Source organism: Protopterus annectens, chromosome 7.part1 (genome assembly GCF_019279795.1).
Source record: "Protopterus annectens isolate FY-2018-M chromosome 7.part1, PAN1.0, whole genome shotgun sequence".
Classification (NCBI taxonomy): domain Eukaryota; kingdom Metazoa; phylum Chordata; order Ceratodontiformes; family Protopteridae; genus Protopterus; species Protopterus annectens.
The window spans coordinates 304108444-304131291 of NC_056740.1; the positions used below are offsets into that span (position 1 = coordinate 304108444).

Here is a 22848-nt window from a genome sequence, read left to right on the forward strand (position 1 = left end):
CCACATTTGGGGGTGTGGTGGGCATAGGCCCCTACTTAGTTTGAGTGCATATTGTTTTTTGGAGAGAGTTAGTCATTGGTGTTACAACTATGCATGTCTATTGTTTAAAATGTATTGTTTTGAAGTTTTTGGTAAAATACAATATAAAACAAACAAGGTGGGGGCTATGCCACCCACACCTCACAATGTTGGAGGCTGTGCCCCCCCACCCCCAACTATATATACTAACTCCAGGATCGCACTACAGTGGGGAAAATGATATATACCTTTTACTTGCCTTTACAGTACTTTACACAGTGCCATATATACTAAGTTCAGTTCAGTGAAATGAGATTTGGTGAAATGAGTTTTCAGTAATTTGTGTTTTCAGTGATGTGGTTGGGGTGAAATGTAATTCAGTGAAATGAGATTCAACGTAACAAAGTAGACCCATCTATTATAGGATTTTGGCAGAAGTTTCACACATTAGTGATCAACACTGAAAGGTGCGATCAACAAACATTGAATTCTAATTCAAATAACAGAAACTGTCTTTTTTGTGAGGAAGGAGGTTCTTTTTTTGCATCCTTTTCCCATGCCTACTGAGCATCAAACTTCCACTAGTCAGACTTAGCCCATTTTTACTTCAAATTAGGTACATGCCCAGTATAGGGTTAGTGCTGTGCAAAGGAACTTTCATTGAGGCAGCTATAAAGGTTGCTTATGTCTTTCACCATCATCTTAGAAGGCAGGGCATTTTTTACAATGGCATAAATGAACACACACAGATCTGTAGTTGAGCTTTGGCATCAACTGGTAGCATAGTCACCTCCTGAAGATCTTGTGGTAGGACAGCAGGACCAGGCCCCAGCATCTAACATTATAGCATCACAGCTTTATGTTGAGTTCCAGATGGCCACTGTGGGCAAGCATATGTCCCACATGCTGGAGAGAGACCTATATATATCTTGACTGTTTTATAGACTAGATGTCTGACCTATCAGGATCTATTCCACTTTTTGGCCAGCTGACCACCTCCTAGATATAAATGCCTAACTGTCTTTGGATCAGTCATTAGGCCTTGGAACATCAGTCTCCCCATCAACTGCTTTGGCTGTTTTTAATTATACAAAACATGATGATTATATTGCCATTTAGCAAAGGGTTAATGTCTACCTCCTCTGATATCCGAAAGGCAGAGTCCTTTCATCTGTTTTTGGACATCAGAAAGGAGGAAGATTGAGACTTTGATTGTGCTTCACAAACTTGCTGCCTTTTGTGATATAACATCAGTGTTAGTGACTATCATCTACTTATTCCCCAACTGAAGGATGTATCTGTTGGAAAGACCCTACATTTTATATGGGAGTATTTTATGTGGTGTTCAGAAGAATTAGTGAACTGCCACAAAAAATATCTAGAGTTGCCGGGTGTAGTTGAGTCCAAGCTCACTGCTGTTCCTCCAGGTTTTTAAACTTGAGAATTTTTCACTAGAGCCAGATTTCCATCCAGGAAGCTCAGTCACTTTTACAGATTGGTGGAAAATGCTGAGTACTTACGTAAGAACTTTATAGTCAATGTGGTGGTGCTGATGTGCTGAAGGGCTCCAGAGTGACATTTGCTTGTAATACCTTGACAAACAGTAAAGAAAACAGACTCCTAGATCATTTTCATAAGAAGTTAAAACACCCCTGTGACGTTGTGGGTTTGGGTTGTGTGAATTGACAAATCATATCATCTGTTATAAAAGGATATTTTAAAGCAGATGTAGGAAATTGCATAATCCATTTGTAAGTTTTGGGAGGAGACTTAAATTTCATTAGATCATCAGTTAGTTGTAGGAGATTTGCCATATAATAGTTTCTGAAGACAGAAGAGTTTGATGGTAAATCAGGTTTCACCCTCATAGAGAATACTATTGAGCAGTGGTTGGATTTCACCAGTGATGGGGCCACGAGTTTAGAGCATAGTGGGGTTATGCTGGTGAGGACTACAGCAAATATTTTTTTTAGGTCCAATATTTTTGATCCCCTAGTTGGGACATGAACTAGTTGATCTGAGGAGCTAGTGTTTATGAAATCTAGAAAGATATATGCATACTTATTTGTGGTAGTGCAGGTTTCCCATTTAATGGAAGGTTAGCTGAAGTCCCCCCAGGAGAATAGGGTTAGGTTCAGTGGGGAGGGACTCCAGTTTGTTTAGGTATGCAGTATGCCTTGGGGATTGAGCTTGACATGAAGTGTGTTTAATAGTTGGCTATGATGTGGTACAGATTTTTATTGACAGTAAGTAGGATATAGAGGATTGTAAGGTTATAGTCCTGCCTTATGAGCCTAGATGTGATTTTGGTTCTTAGGAATATGAATATGCCCCTTCCAACAACACAGTCATTTTTGGCAGTGGCTCTGAAAGAGTGGTAGGTATTGAAACCCAGCATGGCAGGGTGCTGTCACTACACTTTACCACGTTTCACTAGCTCAACAGATACTTATGCTGTGGGCCAGAAAGGCCTGTAAGGAGTGCAGCTGTTCTTCGTGTTTCACTGTTGCAGTCATTACATTTGGGTAATCTGCTGGCAGTTTGCCCTCAGTCGGCCTGAATAACAAATTCTTGGGTCCTGCGTCAGTTGCTGTCTTCTCTTCCATGATGTAAGGTCGTCAGGGGTATAAAACATGCAGCCAATGCCATTTTATTCAGTCTTCCTTGCCACGCAGTGCCCGAAGCAGAAGAAGTTCGCAAGTGCTGGTCGGCAGACTCCTGAAATTTTCGTATTCGAGTTTCAGAACCGAAGTCTTCAAACTAAAGCTAAGTACCCCGTTGGGGAAACTTTTTCTTGCTCCTTACCGATGTCAGTAAAGGTTAATAATTGCATTACTTGTGGGAAGCAAATGCCTCATAAGGATTTTCATTTGTACTGTATTCGTTGCCTAGGCCCTGATCACAACGTGCCTTGCTGTCGGTTTTCTGCTAGATTTAACAGACGCACTATTAAACGTCGGTATATTTTTGCTTCTAATTATTTTGGTTCAAGATTTAATTATCCTGAAATGTCGTCGGTTAGTTCATAAAAAACGCAAAGAAAAAGACAGAGACAGACTGTCGAGGTCCAAAACCGACGACGAAGCTTCTCCTAAGCCAGTCGCCGGTTCGCCGGTACTCAGTGAGGTGCTTTCGCAGCCCCTGATACCCGCTACTTTTGAGTCGCAGGCCTCTACCGAGACCCATTCGGAGTCTGGTATGCTGCGAGATTCTCAGAGTATTGAACCCGCGGATGTCTCTCCCTTGGTTGGGTCTGGAGCCACTGAGCAGGCACAGGCTTCTGAGGGTGTTTTCAGGCCTCAACATTTTTATATTAAACCGACGCCAGCAGCAAAAACAAGGTCAAAAACATCTTCTATGTCTAAAAAACCAACGCATGAGCCGTATGCTCAGGCCCCTATGCCTAAAAAAACAGATGATCAAAATGGCTGAGGATTTAATTACCTTGATCAGGGGTTCCCAACCCCCCCACCACCACCACTAAGAGGCCTAGGCAAGGCACTGATTGATCAGGTTTCCATTTCTTCTGATTCCTCTTCTGATCAGGAATTTTCTATTCCCCCCTATGAGGATTCTGATGCAGAGGAATCCATCCCATCTGCATCTCCTCCTGAGGATTACTCTTTTGGAGAGACTTTGCATACTTTAAGGGAACATTTTCACTGGGAGAGTCAGGACTTCTCTGAATCAAAAAAGAGGCTTAGGAATTTCCTTCTTCTTCCTCAGCATAGGCCTTTGGCAATACCTCTTGTATTAGACATTGTTGATGATGTGTTCTCAGAATCAAGCATGGCTCCTGATTCCCTGCCTCCGGCTCCTAGTAAGCCAGACAGATATTACAGGGTTTCTGACTCCCACAAAAATCGTGCTGCTGATCCTGAGACTATTTCTCAGGGTCCCAAGGGTGTAAAGGCCTGTACAGCCAAAAATCCTACCCCTTCTGATAGAGATTCCAGTGCACTGAATAGATGGGGTAAGAAGGTTTATACGTCTGCAACCTTGGCAATCAGGGCTTTAAACTGCCAGTTTCATATGCTTAAATATCAACAGCATGTTATGGGCCTACTGAAACAGAAAATGATGATGATTTCTGATTTTATGGAAAATAAAGAGTTACAGGAATTATTGCATTCAGCAGAACAGGTTGGAAAGCATACTTTGCAATGTGGTTTTGATTCCTTGGAGGCCTCTTGCAGGGCCGCCGTTATTGGATCTGTGATTAGAAGGCATGCCTGGCTCAAGGAGCAAAATCTGCCTGATCATGTTAAAGTTAAATTGTTGGATGCCCCCTTGCAGCATGACACTCTGGTAATAAGGCAGAAGAGGTTTTAAAGAAAATGGAAGACAAAGCTAAATCTATGCAAACTGTAAAAGATTTCTTGCAAGTGCAGCCACCCAGGTTCAGTAGGCACTGGCCTACTATAAATTGGTCCTTTCCTGTGACCAACAGAGCCACTCAGGGCAAATCCGGGTGCTCAAAAGGCTCCAAGTACCAATCACAGGGTTCTTACAGGTCAAAGCAATGGGGTGCCTCCACCTCTAAATCTGGAGGAAACAAAGCACAACCCAACAGTAAGCAGTCTCAATGACTTTCCTCTACCATCACCAGGCACTTATGTTTTGGCAGCCCCCTTGGGGGAAAAACTAGCACTTCATGCTCAAAACTGGCAGTTAATTACCCAGGACAAGTGGGTATTAAACATAGTATCCCAGGGGTACAGATTTCATTTCCATACTTTGCCAATTCCAAATGGATGGCCGGATCTGCCACAAAACCAGTGGGCAGAGGCCCAGAAACAAGTCAGGTCCCTCATGGATATTGGGGCTATTCAACTGGTACCAGAAAAGGAAAAAGGACAAGGTTTTTATTCAAGACTTTTCCTGGTACCCAGAAAAGACAATTCATGGCATCCAGTACTGGACTTATCGATTCTGAACACGTTCCTGGACATTCCAAAATTCAAAATGCTGACTTTACAACAGCTACTGCCTATGCTAGGCAGAAATGCTTGGTTAGTAACTCTAGACTTAAAAGAGGCATACCTGCATATCCCAATAAGGGAATCATGCAGAAGATACTTCCGCTTCAAAGCAGGTTTTTTGCATTACCAATTCTCTGCACTGTCCTTTGGCTTATCTACTGCGCCCAGGGTCTTTACAAAGTGCCTGGCACCAGTAATTGCATTCTGCAGACAAAGAAGCATTCAAATTTATCCTTATCTGGACGATTGTGTCATTCAAGCAGAGGACAAGAACACTCTGCTTCAACATCTGGCATTTGTAAAAAGGCTTCTAGCATGCCTAGTGTACAGTGTAAATGAAAATAAATCACAACTGGTACCCTCACAAATAATTACATTCCTGGGTGCAAGCTTGAATACAACTGCCCAGATGGCTTACCTCACGCCAGACAAAGGCAACTGACAACATACTTCAAACAAATGGCATCAAAAACCCAGTTATCTGCAAGACAAATTCTGCAGGCTTTGGGGTTCATGGCATCCTGCATTCTACTAATTCCATATGCGAGACTGCATATGAGGAAACTTCAGTGGTACCTACAAAGTTTATGGAGTCAACATTGTCACAGTCTGGAAACAATGATTTCTCTCATTCCCTGCCTACAACAGGAGTTTCTTTGGTGGGCAGAAACATGTCACCAAAACAAGAGACTGTCATTCACTCTACCCCCTGCCACCCAAACCATAACTACAGATGCATCAGACTATGCTTGGGGGGCCCACCTGGCAGGGAGATGCACTCAGGGCAAATGGAGCCCAAACCAAATGCATCTGCATATCAACCAGAAAGAGTTGCTAGCTGTTCAGAATGCCCTGACAGCCTTCAAGGATTTACTTCATCCAGGACAACTACTGATAAAGACGGACAACACCACAGTTATGTGGTACATAAACAAGCAGGGGGGTACACATTCCTACCCCCTTTGCAGACTAGCCATGGCTTTGTGGAACACAGCCTTGACTTACCAAATACATCTTCAAGCTCAGTTCCTGCCAGGAAAGCAAAATACTCTGGCAGATGACTTAAGCAGAAATCTTATGGACCCGCACGAATGGAAACTGGATCCACAAATCTTCAGCATGTTAACACAGAAATGGGGGAGCCCAGACATAGATCTATTTGTCTCTCCAAAATTATCTATCAGTTGGACAAATTCTGCACAAGAACTCATCACAAAAAAGCATGGAAAGTGGATGCTCTATCCTTCAGCTGGAAAAACCAGTCTATGCCTTTCCACCTCTGCCTCTACTCTCCAAGGTCTTACTAAAAGTCAGACAGGAAAAAACAAAAATGATCCTAATTGCTCTGAACTGGCCTCGCCAGCACTGGTACCCACTTCTAAGGAATATGTCTCACCTTTCTCCATGGTACTTGCCTCAAATACCTCATCTACTGTCTCAGCAGAACTATCAAATTCTGCACACTCAGCTCCAAACTCTGAATCTTGCAGCATGGCTAATCAACTAATTATTCAAACAACGCCTCTCAGTAAATCTGTGATGGATGTCATTTTGGAAGCCAGAAGGCCTAGTACTAGAAAATCTTATGCTGATAAATGGAATAGATTCTGTGCTTGGAACCAAGCACAAGGAATAGACACAGCAAAGCCCAATATTCCTCAGATTTTACAATATTTGACTGAGATGCTTGACAAGGGCCTATCTTTTTTTTCAATAAAAATCCATGCCTCTGCCATCTCGACTCATTACAACACAGAGCCTCCCCTCTTTTCTCATCCTCTGCTTAAACAGTATCTTAGAGGGGCCAAAAATTTAAGGCCTCCTAGAAGAGCACCAACTCCTGCATGGGACCTCAATTTTGTGCTGGAAAAACTCACCCTGCCTCCTTTTGAACCAGCAGCTACTGCGGATATAAAATTTCTATCTTGGAAAAAAGCTTTTCTTTTGGCAGTCACTTCAGCAAGAAGGGTTTCAGAACTACAGGCTCTCATGTCAGTGGAGCCTTTTATTATATTTTACCCGGACAGGGTGTCCCTCAGGACCAGTCCTTCTTTTATGCCTAAGGTGGTATCCAGTGTGACTCTTAACCAGACCATTCACCTGCCAACATTTTACCCAAATCCACAGAACAAGGGGGAGTGGATTCTGCATTCATTGGATGTACATAGACAAATAAGATTCTACTTAAACAGGACCAAATCTCTAAGAAAGTCTGAGCAACTACTGGTAGCATTTGCTGCAGGGTCAGAGGGGAAGGCTATATCAAAGCAGACTATTTCTAAGTGGAAAAGCCACCGCATTCGTTTCTGCTATTTGCACCATGGTAAACCTATGCCCAAGGGGATCAGATCACATTCCACCAGGGCTGCCTCTACTTCAGCAGTTTTTCTCAGAGGGGTCCCAACCAAAGACATTCTAGAAGCTGCTACTTGGAGCTCTGTTCATACCTTTACAAAGCATTATCATTTACCTCTCTTCTCCAAATCCAGGGCAAGCTTTGCCACTGCAGTCCTGCAGGGCCTTATAGCTGCTAATAATGCTGTTTAGTTCCATCCTCCCATCTGTAGCTTTCGGATTCTACCCAAAATGTAATGACTGCAGCAGTGAAACATGAAGAACATAGTACAGTTGTGTACATTTACCATAAATGTAGATGTTCGAGTGTATTCACTGTTACAGTCCGGGTTACCCACCCGCCATACCCCTTTCTATACCTTTTCTTTCCTTCAGTATACTCAAAAGCCTTTTTGGTGTATTTGCTTTTAGTTGAAGGTAAAGTTTATGTTTCTAAAAGTGCATTTATATATTTACTGTTTATATATATATATATATATATATATATATATATATATATATATATATATACATATATATATATATATATATATATATATATATATATATATGCTTCCCATTTGGGGGGCACCTGACATCTGAGGCAAGAAAAACTGAATAAAATGGGATCTGCTGCATGTTTTATACCACTGACGTCCTGACATCATGGAAGAGGAGACAGCAACTGATGCAGGACCCAAGACATTGTTATGCACGCTGACTGAGGGCAACCTGCCAGCAGATTACCCAAATGTAATGACTGCAACAGTGAATACACTCAAACATCTACATTTATGGTAAGTGTACACAACTGTACTTTTCTTCTTTAGGATTCTAACTTTAAGCAGTGTTATTTTTATATAGTCTTAATTTTATTTGACTTTGTCGGTAGTTTGAGCAGACTGACCTTGCCTAAAAGAGGCACTATGAGGTAAGAAAAGTTCTGGCCAATTTATGAAAGTTGTGTGGAAAGAGGTGCAGGCCATCATAGTAAAGCAGGTAGAGCTGTCAACAATTTTGTTCCAGAATGATGACAATAATTAAGCTAATAGTTAAAGTCAATTATCTTTTGCTGGTATTGTGGCATCACTCTTGGTGATGGTAGGCTGCTGCTCATGACTTTGTATACCAACTTCAGACATGTTCCAAGAGCTCCATCATGTCCCTCTTCATATGATCTATAGAGGTGAGTCTGAAGTCGTTCACTGACATGTGCATACCTTGGTTGCAAAACTTGACGGCTCTAGTGGATCAGCAGATCCTAACACATGAGAGGCAGCTTACCATCATCCTGTTTTTGCTCAGCCTGGTGAGTGGTCTGTCTGTTTAGCTCACTATGGCATCACCTATGACTTCGATGTTATCAGCTGTGTTGGTTTGGCCTTGCTGCCTTAAGGGCATTATCTTGTCAGATGTGTGATCTCCTTTTGCTTTTCTACTTGCTATGCCTATAAATGCTGTTTGCATATGAGTGTGACTCTGAGCATCTTTTATACCCATCCTGCATCTTCCAAGCTTTTTCGGTTTTGGCAAGGGATTTCTATTGAAAACAGCCAGTAGAGCCAGAAAGGGAGATTAGAGATGAGGCAAAGGCTGGGGTAGGCACCAGAATAGCCCTCCTGCCACACAAGATAATTCTCCAGATTTGACTTTATAGTAGAACTCCTAGCCACATGAGCACACAGACACATATCCTTTCGTAAGTAGAAGTCTAAGGTTTTTCTGAGAAAAATAGTTTGCCCTGATCTTAGTCATTTAAATGAAAGAGACAGTAACTACAGAAAAAGTTCAAAACTTTGACCTCATTCCTGGGCGCCCTCAGGTACCTGCAAAAGAGGTGGGATTTCAGGACCAGTCCTAGACTTTTTTTTTTGCCCAGTCAACAAAACAGGAAGTCTTGCAGTAGAAGAAGTTACACACGTTTATTCCATACACTTTCCTGGTACCATGAAAAAAAAGATAGCCCTTGGAGACATCACAGATCTCTCATCCCTAAATAAGCATTTTAAAGTTAAAAAAGCTCAGGATTTCAACACTGTAGGCTGTATTACCCTTACTTATGTTTCATGTGCTCATGGTAATCTTGGATATGAAGAATGCCTACCTCCACATTCCCATTTTTCAGGGCCATAGAAAGGTTCACAGGTTTATAGCAAGCTTGCACCACTTCCATTTCACATCCTTGCCCTTCTTTACACTGCTTGCAGGGTATTTACTTAATGCGCAACACCTGATTTTAGTTGAGGATATTCAGCTTTACCATTCTTTCATTCAGGAGTCAAAGCTGTATTTAAGTTAACTCCTGTAAAGACAGATGATGTTAATGCATGGCACACCATCACATCTTCCTGTTCTCCTCCCTCATTGCCTTTGGGGAAATAGATTAAGATCATAATCCTGTGAAGCAAATTCCAGAGTTGCACTTTTTTTTTGCAACCCAGCACTGCAGACATTTGGCTCTAGACCTACCATGTTATCCTATCAACATCTTAGATCCTCAAACCATGAATACTCTTCCCCCTCGTGTGACCCACACCAGAATTCTGTCCTTTCCAGAAGAGCCTGTACACACAGGAAATAGCCCGTTCCTCCGTGGACATGTAAGAGAAGCAAGCTGTCATGTGAGATTAGGACTAAGCCATTCAAAGAGCTGTCATACTGCAGCTTGCAGGTGGTGTTCTCCTTCTTTAAGCCTTATCTACTACTGATGTGCATAGCTGGCATTGTCTGGTAGCCATGCAGTGGTCCCACGATGATAGTGTCCCCTCTTATGTAGTTATGTATTCCTCTATACCCACCTGCCAACAGCAGTGTGGCTCCCATTTTTACCCTGGTATCACCACTGAGGCTCACAAACTACCCATGCCCCCTGCACACCCACTTCTTCTCCTTCTCCATCCCAAAGAGGACCTGCGCCTCATCATTCCTCTTCCAACCCATCTAGCTCCAACAGGTTCCTGAGCTGCTAGTTGATCTCAAATCACCTGATTCATACTCAGAGCTTTATCTGCCTGTGCCGCTGAGCAAGAGAGATTTGAGTTATTCTTGAAGACAAGTTGATACTGAAGGCAAAGACAATCAGCTGTTGTCAAGATATCTTAATTCCTTCTGAGGAATAGTACTGTGATTTGGATCCTTGTTCCATCTTTGGAGTTAGCTGCAGTGGTATGTACAGTGGTATTAACTCATCTGGACTAATGTGGTGCTTTCTTTTATGGGTTCTCAGATGGTAACCTTATGCATGTGCAGTGAGAATTTTGCTGGGCTGTTCATAATGCCTTCATATTACTCCTTTGTGGTGGGATCAGCACTGGATTTCATGTCGCTGTCAGATCCTTGTTTAAAATATTAGTTCTAGGTCAGGCTTATCATAAAGAGCTCCTGATACCCTGTTTTCCAGCTAGACCCCTCAGGTCATCAGTATAGAAGCTACTGACTCTTCCCAGGACTGTTTTGAAGGGTTCTGATAAATTATCTTTTGACTGTCTCTTAGCAGTCCTGTGGAATCATCTACCTTCCTTGAGCTGCATTTGCAACTGTGAGGTTCTTTTAAGACGTCTGAAAAGTACCAACTTTTTAGTGAGTTAATTTAGATCAAAATCATGCAGCAGTCTTTAATTTTAATAACTTAATTAGATAATAGTTACTAATGCCTGTAATGTAGCCGTTTGTATAGTACTGTTTTTATTATTTATTTATTTATTTATTTTTGCCGTAAATCATACATTTTTTAACTATAACTATCTGAGTATTTTAAGTAAATAAATGATCACATTATGAAGCCCTGTGTCTGCTCATCTCTGACCTAAAGGGTTGTACTTTTATCCATATTTAGATTACTGAGCCAGGCTGAGTCATAGGTGGAACTCAAAACAGCTCTAAATTTGGGTCTATATCATATGATCGACATTTGAAAATGTCGAAGCACCTTTACTCGACATGAAAATGTCAAATGCTAAGTTTGTCGAATGGCCTCACCTATTTCTTTCCAAGGAAAGGAAATCAGTTGGCCGTTCTGTCACACCTGCCCTTTCCCCGACTGTAGTCTGATCTCGGAGTTAGAATATTTAGTTAGGGTGGGTGTGGGGTGTGGGGGCGAAGCCCCCACTTAAATACGTTTGTTTTTATGTGGTGTTTGTTGGTCTTCCAATTTCTTTCCCTTGGAAAGAAATCGGTGATTTGGCTGTTCGACAGACTTGGTCTTCGACATTTTGGTATCGAGTAAAAGTGCTTTGACATTTTCAAATGTCGATCATATGATATAGACCCCTAAATTTGCCTGTTTTTCTGCCTAATAATCCTTGGGGGGTTTATAAACATGCAGATGTCATCTGTCTTCCTCCAAACAAACACTTTTCTGGGAAAAGTCCTTCTGGACACTTTGAAATATGAAGTATTTGTCTGATAGGGCAATGCCTGTTTTTTCAGTTCCCTTTTCATACATTACTTCTTGATCTTTTTGCTACAATCAAGTGCACTGTAGTGTGTAGATTTCTGCAAGAGGCACTACTACAAGGAGTATGACTGGCAAGTATAATGTGTCACAAGGAACATGTGTATGCTGTTCTTCCCCATCCAGAGTACCCAATCCCTGACTACAGGTGCTTCAGCTGTAATCTGGTGGGCTCTGCCCACCACACATGTCAGTGAGGGGTTTAAGGGAAATGGATCAAAATCCCAGAACTTCAGCTTGAAGGAGATGTTGGCACTGATTTGTCCTCTGCAAGTTTTCAGTGATGTTTAGAAACAAGGCATACTCAGAATGGTGGCACACAGCACTACAGTGAAAAGGGTGATCAACAAACATGGGGTACCTCACTTCTCTCAGCTTTGAAGCCAAGCAGGAATTGAAATGGGAATAAGCCCTATAAGCAAGCACCCTCCTCCAAACTGTCTACATCCTTTTGGAATGGAATGCCCTAATAGGTTTGCTGAACTGACCACAGCCAGTCCTTATGAATGGGCACTGGATACAGGGACCTTCAGGTGTATTACATAGCAGTGTAAGGGGTCCTAATGGAGAGATGAAAGTCACAAGCAAAGGGGAGTAGTAGTGCTGATGTTGAATTCATCCTCAAGTCTTTGTGAGTACCTTCGCAAGGTGGACCCTGTTTTTCACAAAATCTCTCCAAGGCGACACTGATGTATAGACTGTATTTATATAGCATATATCATGGACAGAAGTAAGTCAAAAACAAAAAAGATAGGTGGGTGCACAAGTCCCAAGATAAAAAAGTGATCGATCCTGTTAGGCACTCTGGTGCCAGGACTGGAAAAAATGACAGTGTAGAATCCTCAAAATCCAGAAACATTCCTACAATGAGGCCAGGCCAGGCCCAAGGGGAGGATGGCCCCCCTGCTGTAGAAAGAAGTAGCAGTCCACAAAAATCACAAAAACTAATAGCCCAAAGAAGAGCCATAAAGATGAAACAAAGAACCGTTGCCAACACCAAATACGAAAGGCTGATTTTCGTTTTAAATAATCCACAACATTTATTAAAACGCAATACTCTCCAAGAATAAACAATGACAGATAAAAGTAAAACGCTACAAGCGTTTTTCGTCCCGATCAATATCAAGACTTCTTCAGACAAAGCTAGCACTAACAAAACTTGTGTTTAAATATACATTCATCAGGTAAATGCAGGTGCATTGTGTTAATTACTGCTATTCAGCACAAACTGTTTAAAGCAACAGATACCCGCGTCCCTGTTTATGTATATATGCGTGTTTAAAAATATTTAAAAACCTATTCTTTAAAAAACATTTTATTCCCACATAGTCTTACTAAAAACTACCTACAAGTCAATTTATTAATAATAATTAAAATTATGAATAATTCTATAAAAGTTCATTCTAAAGAGAAGTATATAAATAAATATAAATATAAATAATGGATTTACAAGTCTGTGTACTATATGATTGATGCTGCAGCCTACTTCATATTATAGCTTGAATTAATTTAAGTTTTTTTTATTAAAAGATTTTTTTGAAATTAAATAATTATAATTATTAATTAAGTTACCTTAATAAATTTCTAATTTTTAATATACATGTTATTGAACATAGTTCGTTTAAGCCTGGTTCTCTACAGGCTGCCAAACGTAATTGCCAGCTCAAATCATGTTTTTCAAGTTCCAATTTCAAGTAGTTATCATTCAAAAAGTCGTGTTCTATCAGACACTTATTAGTTTGACTAATAGCCATGAATTTAGATGAATGGCCCAGATTCTCTGCGCAATGTCTAGCTAAAGCATTTTCACTTTTATTCCTTGCTATTGCATAGACATGCTCATAAATCCTATCACGCAAACGCCTGTCCGTTTTACCCACATAAAATGACGGGCACTGTGAGCACTGTGCCAAATAAACCACAGCCCTAGAATTACAATTATATGTATCCTTAATGTGAAAATTTTCTTTCCTAATGATGAACATGTCAGTTGTTTCTGTATAACAACAATACTTACATGCACCACATTTCTTTGTGCCCCCTTTATTTTTCTTAACTTTAAATTTTATCTCAAGTAATTTTTTCATATTTGTACCCCTTCTATAGGATACAATAGGACCAAAGTTCAAAATTCTAGAGAGGTCTTTATCCAATGCTAAACAGTACCAATATTTCCTAACTATTTTACAAATGTCCAATGCCTCTGGACAAAAAGTAAAAGTAAAAGCAATTGTAAAGTTTTTCTTAATATTGTCCTTATTACCCCCATTTTGTTCGTCACTACTAAAAACATCAGAGTCTCCATTAGTAATACAGTTTCCTAAGTCGTTCACCACACCTGGTGTATTCATCTCCAAATCAATGTACAAAATTGGTTTGTATGTTCCATTCCTTCTTTTGTCAATTTCTTCTTGGAAAATTCCTTCTAAAAATGAGGCAGGATATCCTCTACTGTGGAACGAATAATATAAAAAAATCACATTCCTGTTCAAATTCCTCATTTAATGTAATCATCCTCGTCGCCCTGACCAGTTGGCCTTTAACCACAGATTTCTTTTGGTGGCGGGGATGTGAACTAGTAAAATGAAGGAAACTGTTAGAATATGTACTTTTTCTGAAAAGTTTTGCTGTATATCTACCCATGTTCTTACTTAATTCAACATCCAGAAAGTTAATAGAATTATTCATAATTTTAATTATTATTAATAAATTGACTTGTAGGTAGTTTTTAGTAAGACTATGTGGGAATAAAATGGTTTTTAAAGAATAGGTTTTTAAATATTTTTAAACACGCATATATACATAAACAGGGACGCGAGTATCTGTTGCTTTAAACAGTTTGTGCTGAATAGCAGTAATTAACACAACGCACCTGCATTTACCTGATGAATGTATATTTAAACACAAGTTTTGTTAGTGCTAGCTTTGTCTGAAGAAGTCTTGATATTGATCGGGACGAAAAACGCTTGTAGCGTTTTACTTTTATCTGTCTTTGTTTATTCTTGGAGAGTATTGCGTTTTAATAAACGTTGTGGATTATTTAAAACGAAAATCAGCCTTTCGTATTTGGTGTTGGCAACGGTTCTTTGTTTCAAGTGTTTGGCGTTGTCCTACAGGTTCAAGAGCCATAAAGATGATAGAGTGGACTACTGAGGCTAAGAAAGAAATTATGTATTGTTACTATTATGCAAAAAGCCCAGAATTACCAGTCAGAGGATATACAAAGATATTAAGAAATAAATTAGAGGAAAGAAAAATACTTTCACAGGAAAAACTGTCAGAAGCTTCAAATAAAAACAGTATATAGATCAAGAAACTTTGATCTGTTTGGAAAAAGAAGCATTTGAGGAAGTGTGAAAATGTAAACAACAAAACTTAGAGACATTTTTGAAAAGTATAAAAAAGAAATATGGACATGGGAAAGAAAGAGAGATTTGATATGGTGCAATATTTATGCAAAGGACAAAGCTAAGTTAATTAATATACGGAAAGCAGCCACAAAGATATTCGAAGAGAAATACAGGTAAAGCCATCCAGATATGGAAAATTTCACAATGAAAAAATTAATATCGCAAAGATGGAATGTGGAAAAGAAGATTAGTAAAGCAGAAGTTAAAGAAGTAGAAGTTGAAGTTATGGAGTGTCTGAGAAGTGAAGGATTTAACATAGAAAGTTTAACACAGACTGCATCACAGCATGATGAAGTGAGTCCTCAAAGTAAGGAGAAGCAGGAAGATCATGAGACATCTGAAGAAGAAATATGGACATGGGAAAGAAAAATAGATTTAATATGGTATAATATTTATGCAAAGGAGAAAGCAAAACTAACCAATACAAAAAGAGCGGCACCAAAGATATTTGAAGAGAAGTAAAAGCACATGAATCTGGATATGGAAAACTTTAGAATACAAAAAATAAGAAGACAAAGAGGAAAAGTAGAAAAGGAGATCAGTAGTGGAGAAGTTAAAGAAAAATACACTGAGTTTATGGAGCACCTGCAAAGTGAAGGCTTCAGTGTGTTTATTTATTTATTTTACACTTGTTAACTAGGAAAGTCTGACTGAATACATGCCCTTTTTCAGCAGATGCCCGAGGAGAAAAGCTCCATGTACACAGTAAAGTATTACATTAGACAGTTGATATACAGCTAGATTACCTACAATCATATGTAGTATCCATACATTGTATCTATTAATAATGCTGTTGAAAAATAATACTTTACAAAGAAAGAGTTTAGACATCAAATACTTTAGAGTAGTTAGGGTATATATACATTATAAAATAGCTGGCAGGCTGAAATATGTATAAACGATAGAGTGGATAAGAAGAGTTCTGAGTAGAGGGGAGAGAGGATAGGAATATATAGGGAAGTAATGAGTTGAAAGTGGAAGAGTTGATAGAGAGTAGTAGGTGGTCAAGGTCTAAAGGTAGGGTAAGCAGGAAGGTTGTAGACATATAGAGGAAGACAAAAAATGCTAAGGGAGTAAATAATGATAGTATTGGTAGGTGGGCTGTGCATAAAGTCAGTTGGATATAGGAAAGGAAGAGGACACTTACAGGGAGAAGCAGAGAGATCTAACAGGGGAAATAATAATGGGGAAGTAGAGCAAAGAAGGTGAAGTATTTGGGTGACAAACAGAGAGCGAGATGTATTGGTATAATGTAAGTACTAATAGGAGATTAGTCTGAGTTGTCATAGTTATATAACCAAAGACGCCGAAGATGGGATTTTATGGCTTTTTTGAAGGTATTGAGGGTAGTTATAGCTGTGATGTTGGGGCAGGGGGCTGTTCCACTGCTTAGCAGCAGAGTTGCTGGCGAGGGAAGTGCCGACGGAGTTATTGGATTTTGTTAACTCCAGTAGGAGTTTCTGATTTGATCTCAGAACTCTAGCTTTGATGCTTGGATAAAGTAGGTTTTGTAGAGCAGGGATTTTGTCAGGGCAGTGAAGAAGTTTGTGGGTTGTTATAAGCTGGTTATAAAGAATGAAGTTGGGAAGTTCCAGCCAATCAAGAGTTTTTAGAGGAGTGCAGTGATTTGTTTGATGGGGCATATATTTTGCAAATTTGGCAATTTTATTATAGCAGGTTTGAAGAATGACAAGGTCTGATTTTCTGAGATTGGTGAATATTGGTGACGCATATTAGAGTGGAAATAAGGTGGGTACATGCAATGGTGGCTTGGGTAGAGTCATTTAGGAACTGTTTGGTCCTGTATAGTATGGCAAGTTTTTTATGCACTTTTTTTGTGGTGGTCGATATAGGTATGTCAAATTTCAGTTGGCTGTCTGTGATAACCCCAAGTAGTTTTGTGTGAGCGACTGGTGATATGTGTTGTTACTAGATGTAATGTTAAAGTTAATAGTATGGGGAAGAGTGTTGTGTTGGTTGGAAAATAATAAGCTAAGACTTATTGGGGTTTAGTATTATATGTGAATCTGAGAGACAATGCTCAACAGCAAGAAAAGAGGATTGTGTTTGGTGGTGGAGGGTTCCAGTGGAGGGAGAGGCGCAGATAAGAGTGGACTCATCTGTGTATTGTATGATGGAGGCATGGAGTATGGCTGTGTGTAATTTGTTGGTAAAGATAGAAAACAGTAGTGGCCCAAGGATTGAACCTTGTGGGACCCCTAGTGAGACTGGTAGTAGTGAGGAGAGTTCCTGTTGCCATCTGACTGCCTGTTGGCTGCCTGTTAGATAATTTTTGAACCAGGAAGTGGTGGATGGGGTCAAATTTAAGTCTGCAAGTGTCGGTGAGTTTTTCATGGTTTGCCATATCAAAGGCCTTGGAGAGATCTAAGAATATGGCTGAGACACAGCTACCATTGTTTCTGTGTTTGTTGATTGTGTGTGTGAAGGACATAAAAGCTGTAGTGGTGTTGTATGAAGGTCTGAAGCCATGTTGTGTTTTAGTTAGTAGATTATGAGAGTTTAAGAAAGTTAAGATTTGTGTGTGTACACATCTTTCAAGGATTTTGGATAATGGAAGAGTATGGCGATTGGTCAGTAGTTGGTTAGTTCTTTGGAGTTACCTCCTTTGTGGAGTGGGATGATATAGGCAATTTTCCAGAGGTTAAGAACTAAGCTTTCAGTTATAGAGTGATTAATGAGGATAGTTATGGGATATGCAGTAGCATTAGCAGCAATCTTTAGGAATTCAGTTGGTAGATTGTCTGCAGAGAGGGCTGTAGGTTTACGTTTTATAAACATCTTTTTGATAGTGGAGACTGGGACAGGTTGCACTGAGAAGCCAAGGTCAGTGGTATTGAGGTTGGGTGGTTTGATGGTAGTTGGGGAGTGTATATGATTTAGCTAGGGTTAGAATGGAGTCTGTGAAGAATTTGTTGAACTGGGTTGCTATGTTTGTTGAGTTGTCTGAATTAACAGAAACAGATGGGCTAGCTTTACCTGGATGGAGTAGATTGTTTATGGCTCTCCAAAATTTTTTAGGACTGTTCCGATATTGGTGTTGAGCACTGTGGTAATAGTTTGTTTTATCAGTCTTGATTAGTTTTTTAGCTTTGTTCCTGAGCTCGAGATATTTTTTTTTGTCAGTATTGGTACCTGTCTTTTTTAATTTTGCTCAAACAAAAAAACACTGAGCACTGCTGTAGCTGCCAATTTTCTTTCTTTATTCAATACATGAAAATTGGTAGCTACAGCAGTGCTTGGTGTTTTTTTGTTTGAGGAGAATTCCTGTGTTCCAGCTTTCTTGGAACTTGTGTGGTTTGGTATTTTTTTCATTTTGCCCATGCTTTGTCCCTGTTCTGTAGTAGTGATCTAGTCTCCATGGATAACCAGGGGACATAGTTAGATTTGAGTCAAATGGTTTTGGGGGAGTGGTCTAGTATTGAGAGGAAAGTTGAGTTAAAGTATGATACAGAATCATCCAGGTTAAGTGTTCTTAAAGAGTGCTAGTTGCAACTTGATAGAGCAGTAGAAAAGCTATTGGAGTTGAAGTATTTTTTACTTATCTGTTGGCAGATGGTAGATTTTATTGTATGGGTTTGAGTTCTGATTGGATAGGTTGGTAGGTGGTCACTAAGGCTGTCAGGGAGACAGACGATTTTACTAATGTTGTATGGCCTGTTTGACAAGATCTAATCAAGTATTGATTTTCCTTTTGTGGTTTTACCAACTCTGGTTGGGTGGTGGATAAGGTGAGAGACCCCGCAGAGGTTTAAGAAGTTAGTAGGTTTAGAGGAGTTGCAAGTTTGCCAGTTGATATTAAACTCTCATAGTAATATGGTCTCTTGTGGAAGTGACATAGATGGCCAGCTGAGCAGGTCTTCTTCTATGTCAAAATTATTGCCTGATGGAATTAGGTTAGTAATTTTTTGTTGTTCATGTGTAGTTTAGTGAGTATTATTTTGATGGTTTTTAAAGTGGGTAATGGAGGGCGAATTTCTATTTTTAACTGTTTTTTAAATAAGATAGCAATGCCTCCACCTTTTCTTTCAGTTCTATCATTACACAGAATGTTGTAGCCAGGAAGAATTAATTAATTGTTAGTTACTTTTGGTTTAAGCCATGTTTCAGTAAGAACTGCAATATCGGGAGAGTAGTGGGAGAGATGTGCATGTGGGTTGGAGATTTTGTTCATTATGCTTTTGATGTTAATATTGTATATGAGTATGTCATAGGTTTTTTTTGAGAAGATGTGTAGTGGGGTGGGTTGGGATTTGTGTCGTTGTGTGCTTAAGTGTAGTGTTGGGATCAGGGTTTGGGTGTACATCATCACAAAGGGGTTTTTGGATACAAGTTTTAGTATGGTATGGAATAGGTTAGCAATATGAATGTGGTATTTTATTGTGGGAGTGCTGGCATGGATTGCTGGAAGTGGGTGGTTTGTTCTTAGGTGAAATGGAGGAATGTGAAATATGGAGGGATGAATGTAGATGTTAGCATGAATATTAGGGGTAATGATAGAGGTAGTGGTGGCATGTGAGGAGGTGTTTTGGGATTCATGAGGTAGTAGGATGTAGCTTGTGCCAGTAAGATGAGGGTTACTGAAATTAGCACATTAAGTAAAGACATAGTTGAACTAGAGTTGTGTGGGGATGTGTGTGCTAAGTGAAGGATATGTTGGTGGATTGTGTAGTGGTGTTATTAGTAAGGATAACTGTAGGCATAGGGTAATAGTAGGAAAAAGGAAGACTGTAAATTTTTGTTGTGAGTTAGTAGTATTTTAATGGAGTTGTCTTTAGAAGAAGGAGTTTATAGGTGTTGGGTAATGAGTGGTTGCGGAGGTATGTGGGAGTATCTATTGAGTGTGTGTGTGCTGGAGAGTGCTGATGTGTGTGGGTGAAGAGGTGGGTGTGGTCAGAATGAATAAATTAAATGAAAGTGGGGGTGGGTGGGTGGGAATGGGAGTAGGGTAGGGGAGCGGAGTGAGCCCAAGCATAGTGAGGGCGAATGGAATGGGTTTAACCAGGTTCCAAAAAGAGCAAGGTGAGTGAAAAAATTTATCAGTGAGTGGGAAAACAAGAACATGTTTCAGTGCTCACTGAATTAAGTTTGTTTTCTTTTATTAGTTTTAAATACTTTGCTTAAATATCTAGGACATATATCTGAGCTGTCTCAGGGGAGTCAGTAGGTCAGAGAGCTGCGGAGCACAGGGTGGGTGTACTAAAACTGTTGCAACACTAACAACTACATATAAACTCCACACTCTGGCCAGATAAAGATAACAGGGGAATGGAAAGTTACAATATAGTGGTAAGTGTTGGGGAGGGGGAGGGATTACAGGGAGGTTAGCGGCAACGGCCCCAGCACTTGTGCACACCCTTCCAGATTTATTTCAATTTTTATTGTATTTACTTTCTTTTATTAAAATAGAGTCACAAGTTAACCAGGAGTCTACTGTAAGCCACAAGGTAATATATAGGAGGAAAGGATAACAAATACACACAGTAAAGTGCAATTTCCCTTAAGAGCACACAGAGATCACAGTCAGTCTGGGGCTGGTCGCCCCCTTGCTTTCCAGGTCCCCAATAAGACTCCCCACTGACACAGCTATAGGGTCCAGAGGTAGCCCCTTCATATCACGTCAGTTTTGTTCTGGAGAAGCTTACACTTCCCCCTTTTTAAGCCAGACAGTCTTTGTGGCTTTAAGTTCTTTAGATGGAAGGTAATTTTCTTGTGACTGTCACCTTTATTTAAAGAATATCTGAATTACTATCCTTGATGCCTATTGAACATAATGCTCTATTCCATGAAGACATACTGGCTTTGAGAACTAACCTGTCTTTTACATCTGTGGTGGCCTTTGAAGTAGCATTGTTGCAGGCAATCCAACTGACAGTCATCTTTGTAAACTCTAGAACAGAGGGAAAGTTGCATTCCTTGGATCTGTGTAAGCAGTTTATATTTTACTTGTATAACTAAAGACTGAAGGAAATCATATCTGCTTTTTTATTTGTTTCAATCTAGGAAACTGGAAAACCTGTATCTAAACAGACACTATTCAAATGGTTAGCTAATTGCACTACATTTTGCTATGATTATCATGAAAATGCCATAAAGAAGCAAATAAAGACTCATTCCACAAGAACAACAGCTGCCTTTGCTGCTGATTTGATAAATATTTCTGTATGGAATATTTGTTAAGCAGCTACCTGAATCTCAATACATATCTTTTCTATGTACTATAAACTAGATCATTTTTTCCAGAAGAGCAAGTTTTGCAGTTGTAGTTCTATAGACCATGTTATTTCCCCTACACTAAATGTGGACCATGTCTTGCACTGCTTTTGTACTATTAATAATAAATGCTACTACAGAGGTAATCCCTGTGAGGAATGTAGTACAGTTGTGTATTAACTTAACACAGAATTAGATGTTTGAATACCGTAATCGCTGCTGCATTAGGGGCTCACTCCCACCATCCCCATAAAAAGGAGAGAAAAGGATAGTCTATCCTTAGACATCTCACAAGCTGTCTTCTCCAGCCCTGTACACCAAAAGTGTTTGTTGGGTGCCCTGGAGATCATTATTTATTCCTGTCACTGGTACCCATTTTAAATATATCTGTTAGTGCTTAACTATTGATCTGATGTTGTCCGTTTCATTCTTCCTCACGTCTGGGTCTAGGATCTGATATCGGATCTGATCCGGCCTCTTTTACAAGACTATGATCCAAGCCTCAAGTTCCTCTTTCTCTCAGAAGGCCTCACGCCTGTGCTAACCCTCAGATCTCGTTTGCCTCTGTTCTGCACAGATGTGGTCCACAGCTCTCAAACATTTTTCAGTGGTGAAAAGTAAGTGTTTTTTCTCTAATTCTTCTATTGTTTTCTAATAATTGCCTGATTAATATTTATATACTTATTGCTGTTCTTCCTTACCTCCTCTCCTATAGTTTTTTCATTGGTTGAGTTTTCAGGATTCTCCTCTTCTTTCGTTTTCCCTTTTTTTTCAGTGCTTTGATACTTTTTCCTGTAGTTAAAAAAGAGAGAGAGAGAGAGAGAGAGAGAGACTTATACTTTTTGGCCTTTTCTCTCTATAAGAGTGTGTGCGGATGTGTGCGTGTTTGTGTGCATGTGATGTTGTGACTTATCTGTCAAGATGTCTGATAGACTGTATAAGCTTCCAGAGTTCGAAAGATGCACTTCTTATGAGCATAAGATTCATAATTATGATGCCCACAAGAAATGCATCTGTTGTCTGGGGTCAAACCATCTGCATGGCTTTCAACCCGCGTGCCCTTTTGGACCGCCAGAACAAGTTAATTTTGAAGGGGATCTTGCCTGCTTCTGAAGCTCAACCTCCCGCTAAGTCATCAAGCTCCAAGGATCTGAGACAAAGAGCCTCCTTCAGCTTCTCAGAGGGCTTCTGCCTCTACTCATGTGGAAAAAAGACCAAGACTACCGGATCCAAATTCCAAAAAGACCAAGACTACCGGATCCAAATTCCTCAGATCTGAGTGTATTTAAAGTTCCTTCACATCAGATAGTCCACTTGGATCTGAAGCTGGCCCCAGATAAGTCCACATATCTGTTGTTTTCATCAGATCCAGCCTTGGTTATTATTGAGTCTCTGATGCCAAGAAAGTCTTCCTCAGATC

At 39.9% G+C, this 22848-nt stretch overlaps 1 protein-coding gene across 1 annotated transcript in view; it reads left to right on the top strand.

The window, feature by feature from the left end:
- The window catches only part of LAMB2 (laminin subunit beta 2), a 3750789-nt gene that overhangs the window by 2315212 nt on the left and 1412729 nt on the right, over window positions 1-22848 (top strand). The gene's annotated exons all lie outside the window — the stretch shown is intronic.